Genomic DNA, 14,313 nt, shown 5'->3' with positions numbered 1-14,313 from the left:
AAAAAAAAAGAAAAGGACGCCCACTGTATGGGAGATCATATTTGGCAATGATACATCTGATAAAGGGTTAATATGCAAAATACCAGTATATAAGGAACTCATACAACTTAACAAAAGGAAGACAAACAATCCAGTTTTTAAAAATGGGCAAAGTACCTAAAGAGACTCTTCTCCAAAGTGGACATACAGATGGCCAAGACACATATGAAAAAATGCTCAAGTCACTGATCATCAGAGAGATGCAAATTAAAATGATAATGATGTATCACCTCATACCTGTCAGAATGGCTACCATCAACAAATCAACAAATGAAAAGTGCTGGTGAGTATGTGGAGAAAAAGGAACCCTAGTAAACTGCTGTTGGAAATGCAGACTGGTGTAGCCATTATGGAAAACTATGGAGTTTCCTAAAAAAAATTAAATATGGAACTGCCATTTGACCCAGTGATCTCACTTGTAGGAATATATTCTAAGAATCCCAAAATACCAATCAGAGAAAATATATGCATCCTTATGTTCATAGCAGCACAATTTACAATAGCTAAGATCTGGAAACAGCCCGAGTGCCTATCAGTAGATGAGTGGATAAAAAAAGCCTATGGTACATTTACACATGGAATACTATGCATCAGTAAAAAAGAAGGATCTCTTATCCTTTGAGACAGCATAGATGGACCTGGAGAGTATTGTGCTAAGCGAAATAAGCCAGTCAGAGAAATACAAGTATCACATGATCTCACTCATATATTGAATACTAGAGGCCTGATGCACGAAATTCATGCAAGGCCCTCACCAGTGTGGAGGCTTGCCTCGGCCCTTACAGCCCCAGCTTCGTCATTCGGCTGTCTGGACTAATTAACATATTACACTTTTATTATTATAGATTATGAACAAAATAAACTGATGAACAAAATAGATCCAGAGCCACAGAAGCATGGAACAGACTGTCAAATATTAGAGGGAAGGTGGGGTGAGTGGGTGAGTAGGAAGAGATTAACCAAAGAACTTATATGCATATATACATAACCCATGGACACAGACAATAGGGTGGTGAAGGCTTGGGGTGGGGATCAAGGGTGGGCTGGAAGTGGTAAATGAGAAAAAAGGGAGACATCTGTAATACCTTCAACAATAAAGATTTTAAAAAAATAAATAAAAAATGAAACTGCCTTATGACCAAGCAATTCCTCTTCTGGATATTACCCCTATGTTTATTGTAGCATTATTTACAGTAGCCAAGATATGAATGCTGGGCCATCTTTAACAATGGGGAACAGAGATGACTTTAGTCAAATGAGACTTTCTTGGTTCCTCCCTATGACACACTAGTTTATATTAAACTGCATTTATCTGTGATGACAGCTCCCATCCTTGAGCAGTTCCTCTGTCTAAATTCTTTCAGGCAGGTAGGGGGAATGTCAAAATTTTCCCTGACAGAACCAAGATGGTGGTGTAGGTAAATGCCTGTACTCACAGCCTACCACAACCACATCAAAATTACAACTAACATAGAGCACATCCATCATTCATAACCACCTGAAAGCTGGCTGAAGTAAAGAAGAGAGAAGTAGAGAAGAAAACTCATTGAGACTAGTAGGAGGGGCAAAGGCAAAGAACAGGCTGGTCTGACACCCATGTGTGCCATTTTTTTAATAGGGAGGGAGATCTTCACTGCATCCCCCCTGTGAGGAGCAAGGGGTCCCAGACCCACAACAGCCCCCCAGCCCAGGGTTTCAGAGTTGGGAAGAGAAGTCCCCATAACTTTGGGTTGTAAAAACAAGCAGGGATTGTGGCTGAGTGACATAGAGGCTGCTGGAGACTCAGGTGTTCCTTTTAAAAGGCTGGTACATGAACTTACTGGGACTTGATCCCCTGAGCTTCAGCACTGGGCAGCTTTGGATGACTCAGAAACATACTGGGAGGAACTGGAATGACTGGCATCAGGGCAAGAACTCGGGGGCAGCTTTCTCCCAGATGATGGTTCTTGCAGAGGTCATTGTCCTGTGCTGAGACCTCCCCTGTTGCAGGGCTGACTGGTACCCATATCTGAGTTTCCATCAGCATGGCCCACACTGTTTTCTCTACCCTGGTGATTCCCTAAGACCCCACCCCATCCAATGTGCAGTCCCACCCAACCTGTTTGCAGTAGCTTTTCCATATGAATGGCCTGTCCTGGCTTAGGCTTCAGACTTTGCTAAAATCTCTCAAACAAGCTGTAGCTGGTGTCAACATTCCCAAAACCGATCAATAAAAGGTCAAAGACCTGGCACTAGCATCAGCCTGCCTTGCTTCACAGCTGGTTGTCACCTGGGCACTTCCAAAACCTAATACAAATAAGCAGGCATCTGCAGATCTCTCTGTAGCTACTGCCAGGTGGCCCCAGACAGTGGCTGACTTTGCACCTCCCTGGAGGCCCTAATGCCTGTGACAGATTCAGATTATACCAGATTACAACTCTACACATCCACAAGTGACACACTCAAGAGACAGAATCAGTGAGCACCAAAGCCCCACTGAAGCAAGTCCTGATCCATAGGGGTGTTTCCTGCACAGCAACTCTTCCACTGTAGCCACAGCTGCTTCTCACAGCCAATTGGCCTAGAGGTCAATTCCTCCCAGTGATGCCAACAGCAATCAAGACTCAACTACAAGACTGTGCACACAGCCCACACAGGGACACACCTAGAGTGCCCAACTCAGGTGACTTGGGAGGCTGAGCTACAGGACACCTACTACACAAGGCCACTCTGCCAATTCCAGGAGACATAGTAACTCTACCTAATACATAGAAACAAATACAGGGAAGCAATCAAAATGCAGAGACAAAGAAACATGCCACAAATGAAAGAAATGGCAAGCAAACAAACTACTGGATACAGAGTTCAAAACCATGGGTATAAGGTTACTCAGGGATCTTTATGAGAGCTTCAAGGGACTTAGAATGTCAAAGAAATGAAAAAGGACCAGTCAGAAAGTAAGCATATACTAACTGAAATAAAGTATAATTTACAGGGATTCAACAGTAGAGTAGAGGATTCTGAGAATCAAATCAATGATTTGGAATGTGAGCAAGCAAAAAACATCCAATCAGAACAACCAAAGAAAAAAAGCATCCAAATATATCAACATAGTGTAAGGAGCCTCTGGGATAACTTCAAGGGTACCAACATTTGCATTACGGAGAAGGAGAAGAGAGAGAGCAAGATATTTAAAACCTATCTGAAGAAATAATGACAGGAAACTTCCCCTACCTGGTGAAAGAAATAGACTTACAAGTCCAGGAAGCGTGGAGAGTCCAAAACAAAAGGGATCCAAAGAGGACCACACCAAGACACATCATAATTAAAATGCCAAGGGTTAAAGACAAACTTAAAAGCAGCAAAAGAAAGACAGTTAGTTACCTACAAGGGACCTCCCATAAAACTGTCAGCTAATTTCTCAACAGAAACTTTGCAGGCCAAAAAGGAGTGGCAAGAAATATTCAAAGTGATGAATAGCAAGTAATGCCAGATGTTGGGCATGATTTAACACCAGTGGTCTTGATCTGGCATCTAGAAGGGTTCAGGAATCTGGAGAAAGGGCTGTGCATAGATTAAGAGTCCAGAGATAAAACATAATTTTGAAAGGCATTTGTGGGGGGGGGGGGGGGTGGCGCAGAGGAGCTTGGCTGAAGAAACCAAGTTCTCATTGTCTCAGGACCCCTTGCTTTTTATTAACACAAATTGTCCTAAGGCAAGGTGGAGATATACACTTCAAAGGGTAGGGTTTCGTACAGAAGCATTGTCAGATTGGGGAATTGCCTTCAGCTGTTCAGGTGTTTGGCCAACAGGAGGCAATAACATGTAGATTAAGATGCCCTGAGCTGTCTGGCAGCAATCAATTTAATGCATCCTTTTCAGGTTTGGGGAAATGCCTTTAGCCATTCCAGCAGGCAATAACATATGTGACTCAGCCCTTGTTGAGTCCCCAAGTTCCATCAACCTTTTGATGAAATTCTTGCAATTATGACATGCTGGAACTGGCTTCTGGCAAGCAAGGACCTACAGCCAAGATTACTCTACCCAGCGAAGCTCTCATTTAGAATTGAGGGTCAAATAAAGAGCTTCCCAGACAAGAAAAAAACTAAAGGAGTCCATCACCATCAAACCAGTATTACATGAAATTTTGAAGGGCATTCATTAAGAAAAGGAAAAAGAAGAAAAATGGTAAAAAAAAGATGAACAATAAAATGGCAATAAATACGTATCTATCAACAATTGAATATAAAAATCAAAATAAATGAACAAGCAATCTAATGAACAAAATAAACTGGTGAATAAAATAGAATCAGAGGCATGGAAACATGGAACAGACTGACAAATCTCAGAGGGAAAGGGGGAGTGGGAAGAGATTAACCAAAGATCTTACCTATGGACACAGACAGTAGGGTGGTGAAGGCCTGGGGTGGGGTGGGAACTGGGTGGAGAGGGGCAATGGAGGAAAATAAGGGAGGCATTTAAATACTCTCTACAATAAAGATTTTAAAAAATAAAAAAAGAAATACAAGACTTGTACTCTTGAAAACAACAGTGTATTCCTTATATTGTACTTTACATCTGTGACTATTTTGTAACTGTCAATTTGTACTTCTTAGAATGGGTTTAACTTTGTGTATTGCTTAGAATAGTTGCTATTTGTGTATTCACCTCAGATGAGGGATATAAACTCATCTTTCAATAATAAACTCACTATTTTTTTGTATATTAAAGAAAGGGAATGGTTGCCAGAAGCTGAAGGAAGTAGGTAAAGGGAAATTACTGTTTAACAGGGACAGAGTTGCAGTTTGGGAAGATGACAAAGTTCTGGAAATGAATGGTGGTGATAGTTGCACAATAATGTGAATGTATTTAATGCCATGGGACTGGTACACTTAAAGATGGTTAAAATGATAAACTTTTTGCTATATATATTTTACCACAATACAAATGGATAAAGTAAGACACAATAAAAAATTTTTTCCTGGGTCTCATTTCCTGAAAATAAGCCGTTTAAAAGAATCAATATCCCAAAAGGCATACTTTGGGGTGGCAAATCCCCACCCCTCACTAATTACATCTCTGCTGGATATCTAAGTGCTTAAAGGAATCTCTAATTGCTTCTATTTAGTAGATTTAAGGCATATTCAAGGCAACACCAACAAGGAGGGAAGTGACCATGTCAAAGCATCGTGGGAAAAACATTCTGATTTTTATTGGGAGGTGGCTTAAGACAATCAAACTTTATTTTCTTCTAGATCTGGAGGTTAGAAGTCTGAAGTCAAGGTGTCAGCAAGGCCATGCTCTTTCTTAAGGCTCTGGGAAGAATTGGTTCCATGCCTCTCTCCCAGCTTCTGGTGGTTTCCAGTGTTCCTTAGCTTATAGACTCATTGTTCCAATCACTGTCTTCATGTGGTGTGTGTCTTCATGTTGTCTTCCCTGTATGTGTACCTGTGTGTCTTCCTTTCTTCTTTCAAGGACACCTATCAGAATCTATTTAGGGCTCACCCTTTAAATGAATGCCTACTTTGCTCTGCACCTAATGTGAGGGGTATTAAAACATGTCCAAGTTTAAAAAAAACAAATACCAGTATATCCACAAATTCTTCAACAGTATTTTTATTTGAGGTAGAATCTAATTCATTTCCCCTTGAGTATGGGCTGGCTTTACTGATTTGCTTATAGTGCAAGGCAGGAGGAGTAACACTGAGTGACTTCTAAGGCCAAGTCATAGAAGGTAATATAGTTTCTGCTAGACTCTGACATATGCCTTTGGAGCCCAGTTGTGTGAATCCTCCTAGCCCAGGTGTCAGATATGAGTGAAGAATCCATCAAAAGGACACTAGTCCTAGCCACCATTGAATTAATTTTGTCTTTTCAGAAGTCTTTCCAAATGTTTTCTTGGTTGGCCTCTCCACGTTGGCATTTCATTTGAAAGACTTCGTCTTCTAATTGCACAATAGTCCTTTCAATCTCATAATTCTTACTGACCAGAGATGCCTAGTTTGACTTCATTTCTCTTAATTTAGATCCAGCTGTGAATTGAATGATTTTTGTTGTTGTTGTCAGTTTAAATATTTAATATGTTTCCTTAACTTCTGGAGCTCTTTCTGTGTGTTCAATCACATGAATTAGATTTTCATGATATACTTTCCAGGCATTGCATCCATTCTGTGACATTAGTCTCAGATTTTCAATTTGAACTGCTTGATGCTCTAACTGGGCCATAGAATTGTTTATACATTCTTGTCATGCAGTGATTTCATTTTTCTGACCCAAGGAAGGAGCTGGAGGTTAATATTGTTTCATGTTGAGCAATTCAATTGGTTGTCCAGTCTTTTAAATTCATTTATTATTTTCTTTCTCCTTTCCTTCCTTCCTTCCTTCCTTCCTTCCTTCCTTCCTTCCTTCCTTCCTTCCTTCCTTCCTTCCTCTCTCCCTCCCTCCCTCCCTCCCTCCCTCCCTCCCTCCCTCTCTCTCTCTCTCTCTCTCCCTTCCTTCCTTCCTTCCTTCCTTCCTTCCTTCCTTCCTTCCTTCCTTCCTTCCTTCCTTCCTTCCTTCCTTTCCTTTTTAATTGATTTAGAGAAAAGGAGAAAGGGAGAGAAAGAGAAACACTCATTTGTTGTTCCACTTATTTAGTATGCATTTATTGGTTGATTCTTGTATGTACCCTGACCAGGGATGAAACTCTAAACCTTGGTGCATGAGGATGACACTCTAACCAACTGAATTACCTGTCCAGGGCCTCATTATGTCATTTTCAAAAGCAGAATAATCCGGGGCTGTTAGGTAGCTCAAGTAGTTCTTAGTAGGTCAGTGTCTGTGAGTTGCCTCAATCACCAGCACCACAGCTACTTCCTGTACACCAGGTATTTCATAACCTTGGCCCATCCACTACAACCTCTCCAGCCACCAAACCTGTGCCTGCCATTCTTAAATTTGCCTGAGTTTTTGTGACAGGATTATGATTTTAGGAAAAAAAATTAAGTTTACATGTTCTTTGAATTACATGATCTGGATGTTTCTCTCAAGCGAATGTGTTTTTAGTATTGACGATTGGTTCTCCCCTCTGTCTCATAGATAGTTTTTTTCATTTCTTCATTGCATTCATTTGACATCTTTATTGTCCAATTAAATTCTCTTTGCCTTTCATTATTCTTCTTCTCTAGAATTTAATGGGAGTCCTTTTTTCCTCACACAATTACCATACTGGATATTAACATTATTTTACCATTCTGATAAGTAAAGGATATATATCAAACATTTGTGTTTATTTAGTGACATTTATTTTTTTAAATGGTTTTCATCTCTATTTCTTCTTTGGTGAATTGCTTGTTCTTAACTTTTCCTGATTTTTTTTGTCATGCCTTGGTTGTTTATAGAAGACATATCTTAGAGGGCAAAGGGATAAGTCTGGAAAAATAACTTAAGACATATGTAAGAGGCATTAAAAGCCTAACTGAGAATTTAAACCCAATATATTAAACAATAAGACTTTGCATCAATTATCTGCATCTAGGAAGGGCCAATTGATTTTGAACCTTTTAAAACTATAAAATACTAGAGACTCAGTGCACAAAATCATGCGTGAGTAGGGTCCCTAGGCCTAGCCCGGCCTCTGTTGCATGGCCTCTGCCAACCTGCGATGCTACATGAAGCTCCTCGCCCCTGGACACTGAGCAATGCTTGCGGCCGCTGCCCCTCGAGTGATCCACGAGGCTCCCCCCGCCCCGCGACTGCTTTGTGAAAAACTGCCCCCAGCTGCCACTGCTCAACAGTCCCAAGTCCTGCCCCACCCCAAGGCAAGTGGCTCAGGGGCCTGGAGGGAGGGACCGAGAGGTGCTCCATGCACCTCCTGGTGACTGGTTTTTTGGTCGTTATGGCGTTACGGCCACAGGCCTTTTATAATATAGATAATATGTCTATAGAAAGTGGCATGAAGATATAAGAAAAGATTAACAAAAAATTACAAAGCAGCTCTAAGCCAACAAACAGAATATTCTGGCATTCTAGAAATGTCCCCTCAGCGCTTTCTTGAAGAGAGGTTTTTCTTTCACCTCTGTTGGCAACCACTATTCTAACAACATTGTTTAGTTCTGCCTGGTGCTATTTCTTAAACCTCATATAACACCATCATTTAAGGTCATTCTTCTTTGGCTCAATGTATGTTTGTGAGATTAGTCTATGTTGTTAGGTGTCTCTTGAGTTTGTTCATGTTCATTGCTATATGACATTTCTTTGTATAAATATACTACAATTTATTCATGTATTCAGAATTTTATGGACTTTCAGGTAGTTGTCATTACAAATAATGTTACTATTAATATTCCTTTTCATATATTATATATACTCTCTTTGAATGTACTTTAGTACAGGAATTTTTCTATCATGTTTTTGTAAAGAAGTCCAAAATCTTTTTCAAAGTAGTTATACTAATTTATACCTGACTAGCATAATGTAATATTATGTTCTCCACCACTTGGGTATTAGTGAGATTTTATTGTGGTTTTAATTTGTATTTTTGGATTATTAATGATATTGAGCACCTTTTCCTATGCTTATTGACAATTAGATATTCTCTTATGTGAGTTGCCTGCCTTTTTTGTGTTTTGTTTTTTGTCCAGTTTCTACTAAGTTACATAGTGGTGATTGAACAAATAAGTAACTAATTTAGGGATAATGGAAGCCAAGTTTCTTATTGCTTAAGAAGGAAATTACAATCCCAGAAAGGAAGAAAATGAAAATGAATCCTGAGGTGTTGATTGGAAATAGAAGGATTGATATGAACTCATGGTTTTCAGAATGTGTGGATGGATATGTAAGCACCAAATATATGAGATGAGCCTGGAATATGTTATTATGACAGAATGCAAGCAAATAATCAGTGAAATTGTTTTAAAAGGACACAGAAGCCACTCTGGATGGCCTCCTACTGTCAAAGTCTGGGACAATTTGAGCATAAAAATAAATAATAAGAGTAATGAATTGTGACTCATTGAATAAAATGGGAAAATATAAGTCCTAAACAACTAAGTTTAAAGTTTGATGAGAAATGGGATATTTAAATAGTTTCAAATTACTTCCCATGAAACACATTAAATAGAAATGAAAAAGGTGCAACTTTACAGTGAAGAATCCTGGCAGACACCACCTTAATCAAATGACCAGGGTGAATATCATCAGAAATTAGACAAAATAAAATTCTGCACTGCCTGATAAGATGCAAAGAGAACCCAGGATCCATTACAGTGACATCCCTACCAAAATTGCATGCCGAATCTCATTATGAGGAAACAGCTCAGAAGTGAAATTGAGGGACAGTCTATAAAATGGCTGACCTATAATCTTCAAAAGTGTCAGCCATAAAAGTTAGGAAAGGTTGAGAAACTGTCCAAGACTGAGAATAATAATAATAATAATAATAATAATAATACTGAAAAACGTGATAAGTAAAGGCATCTGTGATTCTTGTCTTTAGTGAAACTTGGACGAGATCTGAGGACTTTTTTTTCAAGACCATCAAATAATTTACTGTAACTCAACCTGTGTCGGATAGGCCAGGAAAGGGCTGGGAGGAGAGTAAACAGATGAGGTGCTGGGAGCATCTGGGAGAGACTGTGCAAATCATCTGCGGGAGAATCTTCGGCACCTGGAACCCCTGTCTCTGGGGGGTGCCGGGCTTCAGGGGGACGTCTTTTCTTCCTTTGCTCCGCCCTCCTCGGTCTGCACCTTTTCCCTTCAACTGCCCCTCCTCCCCCCGCCCTCCTCACCCTCCCACCCGCCTTGCGCCTGCTCAATGGCGGGGCACAAAGGTTCTACAGCGACTTCAGGGTGGATTTAGCAATGCCTGGACAGCAGACACTGGCAGCTCACGCAGCCTGGGCTGCCCCGTCCGGCAGGCTCAACATGCGCACCTTCTACTGCCCTACACACACACCCGCTTGTAGAAGACATCCTCTATGCCAGCGCCAGGGGCAGCCGGGTCACAGTGGTTCTGAGGGTCCTGGAGTGTCGGACAGCTGCAGCCAGAGCCAGAGCCAGAGCCAGAGCCAGAGCAGCTGCCCTGGTACATCCTGGCCAGCTGACCTTTCGATGAAAGGAATGCGTTAGGATGAAGGGAATGCAGTAGCCGCGGTAGCCCCAGCCTGATCACGGTTCCCTATAAGCCCCGTGGGCGGGCGACTCTGCGGAATTCATCACTCCCTTCCTTGTCTCACAGCTTGTGCTGGTGGCTGTCCTCAAAGGGCTTGGTGTTGTTGAGCCAGTCAGTTTACACAGCCAGTAATTTTTTCAATGTTATTTCCCTGATTTTGATGTTTTTATTGTGGTTATATTTGTGGAAAATATACACTGAAGCATTTGGTGTGATGGGTGTGGAGTTGGGATTTTATTTTACTTTTATTCCAAGCTAATCAGTTAGCCTGTTGCTATTTCAAGGACACTGGTAGAAGAGACCTGGGCCAGAGACAAAGTATTTTGTTACTCCTGGCATAGGAAACAGCATGAACATCACTATGTCTATTCCCCATTTCCATTGGAGGCAACACAGAGAGCCCAGATGGCACCTGCATATGCAGTGGGTTGCAATACAGGGAGAAACACTGAACTTGGGGAGCCTGCTGTTTTATAGGAAACAGTAAGCAAGTCTGATCTTTGTCCAGAACGTTACCTCATATGTCAAGGTTGCTCACTGCAAACAGAACCCTGATACATTCCCAAAGGAAAAGAACGTGTGTCCAGTAAAAAAATGTACAGGAATTTTTGTGGCAGTATTCGTATTATTCCTACTACCTCAATATTGGAAACAACAAAACCCCCATCAACAGTAGAGTATAAATTGTATTCATAAACTGAGTATTTGTAGCAATAAAAAAGAATGAACTATTGTTACATAAAACAACATGGATGAATCTTATAAACATAGGTTAAACTACCGAGCACAAATATATAAAAAAATGTCTATAGTGCATTGTTTCATTTATATAAAGTTGAAAAGTAATGGTACTAATCTGTGGAGATAGACGAGGTAAGAGAGACGAGATCGTGAGGGTACTGACTAGAAGGGGTAGGAGGGGGGCTTCTGAGATTACAGTATTTTTTTTTTATCAGTGTGGTGATAATATGGTTATGTTCACTCTGTAATACTTCATTGAGCTGAACACATGATCTATGTAGTTTTCTATTTTACTTCAACAAAAGATTTAAATGTGAAAAAATGCTAGCATATGTTTATTGTATAAGTGAAATAATACAAAGAGGTGTAAAGGTAATGCTAAGAGCTTTCACATCCCCTGGATTATCCATTTTTAATAGGCCAGTATGCATCCTTTTATATATTCTCCTAGTTAAACAAGCAAATATCATTTATACAAAAATATCTCTGGTGTCCTTTGTTTCATTATTTGTTTTCCATTATATAACAAACTTTATAGACTTAAAACTCTAATATTTTTATTTGACAATTTGTCATGGACTTTTCTATAGTTGGAATGTCTATATCTAATTTTTCTACCCTCACATGAAAAATTTTACATAAATAAGAGCATACTGTCATTTTTAATGAAGACTTTTTTTGTGTGTTCTCTCATATGATCTCTCTGACTTTTTGAAAATTTGGTATTTTTCTCCCTACTTATATTATTATTTATGAATGTATAGTTTGTCTATACAATCATTTATGTATAAAAATGAAAATTTACATTAAAATGTATAAAACATGTTTGTATTAATATTCTCATGCTTGCCCTGGTCAGTGTGGTTCAGTTGGTTGGAGTGTCCTCCCCATACATGGATAGGGAATGGGTTCAATTCTCAGTCAGGGCATATACCCAGATTTCAGGTTTGATGCTTCTCTCTCTCGCTCCCTCTCCCTTCCTCTCTCTCTGAAAGCATGTCCTAGAGTGAGGATTAAAACAATTTTGTGAATATTCTCATACTTATTAAACTTTTTTACTATTTATACTCTCTTAATCCCAAAATGCACTTAATGTAGCACTTTCAAACATTTAATAATCAAAACTCAATATAGTACACATTCAAAATATTATACAAATATACATAGCTATTTTAAATACAGCATGCTAAAGGTGGAAAAGTGTCAGTAGTTTTAGTTCTCATCTCAATTTAAATATTATTTAAGGCATTTTGGGAAAAAGTATTTTCTTTGAATTAAACATAAGACTTTACCAGGATATATTGTTTGCACCTACTAGAAGCAAATGGAAATGTTAGGCTCAATAATATGCATTACTTTTTCTGTCTACTATCTGCATTTTATTCCTTTCTCTCTGGTGGGGAAAAACCTCATTATTAAATCATTAATGTTGTTGCTTATAAGAAGTTATGACCAGTTAACTAGGTGTTCTTTCATTACACTTAATTTTAAATGATCTCTTACCTTTTGGAGGATATCATAATTTCAACAAATAATTAACTTTGCTTTATACTTTTAAAGAAAATTACCCTGGCCCTAGATGATAACATTTTTTTCAGCCCTTTGATTCCAGTCAAGGGCATATACCTTGGTTGCAGGCTCCTCCCCAGCCCGGGCCCTGGTTAGAGCTCATGCAAAGAGAAACCAATCAATGTGTTTCTCTCACATCAATGTTTCTCTTTGTCTTTCCCTCTCTCTTCCACTCTCCCTAAAAATCAATGGAAAAAGATCCTCGGGTGAGGATTAGCAAAAAATAAATGAAAATAAAGTTTAAAAAAAAGAAGAAAATTACCCTGTATATTGACATGTATTTCTTCAGAAATCATGGCTAATTAACATGGAATTAAAATAAACTCAATGGTATTTTATGGCTTTTTTGTTGTTCATTTTCACTGGAAGATATTTTTTCCATTGATTTTCAGAGAGAGTGGGAGGGAGGGAAGGAGGGGGAGAAAGGGGGGAACATTGATGGAGAGAAAGACACATCAATTGGTTGCCTCCCACATGCACCCTGAAAGGGGCCAAGGATAGAACCTGCAACCCAAGTATGTGCCCTTGACTGAAAATCAAACCCACAACCCTTCAGTGTGCTGGCCAAAGTTTTAACCAGTGAGGCACACCAGCCAGAGCTATGGTTGTTTTTTTTTTTTTTTTGGTAAAGAAAAAAGTAATATTAGCATCATTAGAGTTTACAAAAAGTTTATATTCCTTTACTAGAGGCCTGGTGCATGAAATTCGTGCACTGGGGGGGGGGGTGTTCCTCAGCCTGGCCATGCCCTCTTACAGTCTGGGACCCCTCACTTCTTACCACCGCATGCCTGCTCGCTGCTCCTTACCACTTGGCTCACTGCTCCTTAGTGCTGCCATGGAGGCGGGAGAGGCTCTTGCCACCGCTGCTGCGCTTGCCAGCTGTGAGCCCAACTTCTGACTGAGTGGCACTTCCCTGTGGGAGCACACTGACCACCAAGGGGCAGATTCTGTGTTGAGCATCTGCCCCCTGGTCATCAGTGCGCATCATAGCGACTGGTCATTCTGGTCATTCCGCCCTATGGTTGCTTAGGCTTTTATTATATAGATAAAGTTAAGCAGGAATAATGAACATTAATTCAATGACCTTAAAAAATTCTTGATTTAAAAATTCATTATCATAAATTTGTGTCAGGCATGGCAAAATATGTAGAGATATACTTAATAAGTAATTTTTATTTGATGTTGACTTTCTATCAGAGGCAGGTCAGTTATAAGTCAGAAATAATAACAGTACCTATCCTTTACTTAAACAAATAGGAAATAGATTTTAGAGACAGGACTCCGAGGAACCATCCTGCAGTTATGCAAGTGAAAGAGAGCATTTTTCCTTGTACACTGCAATCATGTCAAACTCGTGGCCCACAGGCTGCATGCAGCCGACAATGAATATTTTTGTGGCCCAGCCAATATCACGGTATGTAAGAAATGTTTTAATAAAAATTTCATAACTTAATTTTTATAATATCCTGTTATACATAATTATTAACAATGAACTACAATGTTCATTAATGACTGATTACTATAATCGTGTTGCATTCATTTCCTTTATGCACCTTATGTGCAGGTGCACCATTTCTCTCCACCAATACTAGCAGCGAATATTTTAGCAGCCGATTGCCACATCATTAGTCTTGGACTAACTTGTTTGGTGTGCACAACATAAAATATTTCACTTTTGGAGAACAAGAAAAATAGGTTTATTTGCATTATGATTATTAATTTGTGCAGTTATTCAGTGTCTGGTAAGTTAATGTTCAAAAAAATATTAATTTTTATTAAAATGTTCTATTATTTTATGTTAACAATTACTCATTTTTTTTCAGCCCTTTGTATTC

At 39.4% G+C, this 14,313-nt stretch overlaps 1 pseudogene across 1 annotated transcript; it reads right to left on the bottom strand.

Annotated features, from left to right (window-relative positions):
• Nucleotides 1-5,892: 5,892 nt before the first annotated feature.
• LOC308243857 (pre-mRNA-splicing factor SPF27-like) lies at nt 5,893-6,946 on the bottom strand (annotated as a pseudogene). Its single transcript has 2 exons — nt 6,742-6,946; nt 5,893-6,351 (listed from the first exon to the last, which is right to left on the bottom strand). The product of its transcript is annotated as a pre-mRNA-splicing factor SPF27-like (transcript).
• Nucleotides 6,947-14,313: the final 7,367 nt, after the last annotated feature.

This window comes from Plecotus auritus (genome assembly GCF_963455305.1).
Source record: "Plecotus auritus genome assembly, chromosome: 3".
NCBI lineage: Eukaryota > Metazoa > Chordata > Mammalia > Chiroptera > Vespertilionidae > Plecotus > Plecotus auritus.
Note: the sequence above shows the minus strand (reverse complement) of the source record. Positions and strands in the feature narration are given on the sequence as shown.